The following is a 2,012-nucleotide window of genomic DNA, read 5'->3' as shown; positions in this document are numbered from 1 at the left end:
ATGTTAGTTCTGAAGGTTGTTTTAATTTGTTTATTTTCTTGGAAACAGAAATGGGGAAAGAGACACTGGAGTCAATGGAATTACAGCAGGAAGGGATAAGTCTCATGATTCGTCACTAACCAAAGGCTTTGTGAACAGACCGATAATGTTACTGAATGGTCTGGCTAACCCTGCAGTTAGAAACAATCAGCTCTATGGGTGGCTTTACAGAGGCTTTGCTGCTGATCATGAAATCCCGGCTGTTTAAAGGTAATATGCTTCTATTTCAGTGCCTCTGGAAGTACAGAAAACAATGGATCTGTGTTAAAGAAAAGTTGCCATTTCTCAGAGCCCCAATTTCTATTGTGTGTGTACAGGAAGGTTTGAATGTGTAGCAGGTAGTTTGGTAAACCTTAGCTATTTTATGTGTGTAACAGGCTCCTGCCCACCTCCAGCAGAGGTTCAATCACATACAATGGCAACTTACCGAATGTCACACAAATTAGTCCATCCCTCCCCATATTCAGTCTCTGACCGGAATGTTAGAATGAGGCAGAGAACTGGGAAAGTATCGCAGTAGGAATACATTAAAAACTGGGATTAATCAGAGCTGGGCTGCAGACAGAGCCTGTTCCAGAGCTGGTGAAGTGACAGGGACACACTCCCGCTAGTGCTGGCTCTGAAATAACAGCAGAAGCAGATCGAAGAGAATGAGCTCATGGGCAGCTGCCCTGGCAGTGCATCTCTCACCTGGCAGGTGTTACACGAAACACAGCACTTCCCCCCACTGCCACCACTTCATTATACTGTCCATGGGGCTGTTTGTCCTGCAGGACTTTGATCTCTCCGGGTGGTCCATGGTGATTCATAACAGAGCCATTAGGGGAGCAGGAGTCATCCCAATGGAAATCTCTCCACTTCTTTCTCAGTGTTACCTTCTTAGCCCTGGCTTTGGAGATGACATTAGCCTTACTCCTGTCTTGATTTTAGGTAGGATTGTGATCACCTTCTGGGGCTTGGCAGCTTAGAATTTTTGAGGGCTTTTCTCTGCCTTTTTGGTCCCCGCTGCAGTCAGTACATTCTAGACATGGGCATGGTGACCTTCCTGAGGATCTTGACAGCTTTAGCCAGCTTCTTGGTGGCTATTTTCCTGCTCACAGCCACTGTCGTCTTCTCATGCCTTGTCCTGGGGGGCCAGCTGCTGGTTGAATGGGAAGGAGCCAAAGTGCTGGTGACTTTAGCCCGCACCAAGTGGCCTTTGCTCATCAGACTCCTGAACCCCAACTGGATGTGGTTCTTGTTCTTCTGCACAGCACAGCCCTGGAGAAGAGGGATCTGCAAATGTACATTCATATGATCCCTTTGTTTAATTGATGAAAACATAAACTAGACACTTAGAGGATTGGAACTGATTTCAGCTGATGGGCAGGTTTGCTAGGTTTTTATGCATTTGGACAGTGAAATGTTGAGTGTTTACATTCATTTCAAGCATCCCCGTATAGTGGAGCTCCTGAACATAATGGAGAATGGTAATCAAAATGTTTTCCCTTTTTTTTAAAAAATAAAAAAATAAAAGAATAAGGAGAGGCTTATTAGAGGGCACTTGGATTTGAAGCAAGGACCACTTGATCTGCAGTCAAACACTCTACCACTGAGCTATACCCCCATGAGAGCAGATGCTTTCCCCATTGTAGCTGAAGCACATCAGTGATTCCAATAGCAGGGGCAGGTTCTCTCTGGGGCACAGAGATTTTTCGGGGAGTTGGTGGCTCCTTTCTTTCCTCACCCTGGAGTAAACTCAGCTTTTTATTCCATGGTATATGTTTTATGGACTAACAGCAGCAGCTTGAAGAAAGAGGAGAGTGAATATCTCACTCTCGGGACTGAAGGTGGCCACGTCCCCTCTGTCTGACCGTTGCCATTGCAGGAGAGAAGGTTTCAATGGAATTGAATGCCCTGGCTCAGACTAGAGACACAGAAAGGTTTTGCTGTTCGTTGAACAGCAAAGGAAATTGTGTCTGTAAGTGAAACTG

General features: G+C 45.6%; 1 non-coding gene across 1 annotated transcript; it reads right to left on the bottom strand.

Moving 5' to 3' along the window:
* Window positions 1–1,573: 1,573 nt before the first annotated feature.
* TRNAC-GCA lies at window positions 1,574–1,645 on the bottom strand. The gene has a single exon. It is a non-coding gene; the product is annotated as a tRNA-Cys (tRNA).
* Between the last annotated feature and the right edge of the window lie 367 nt (window positions 1,646–2,012).

The sequence above is a fragment of the Mauremys mutica genome, unplaced genomic scaffold (genome assembly GCF_020497125.1).
Source record: "Mauremys mutica isolate MM-2020 ecotype Southern unplaced genomic scaffold, ASM2049712v1 Super-Scaffold_100036, whole genome shotgun sequence".
Lineage (NCBI taxonomy): Eukaryota > Metazoa > Chordata > Testudines > Geoemydidae > Mauremys > Mauremys mutica.
This window is presented reverse-complemented; position numbering and strand designations above follow the sequence as displayed.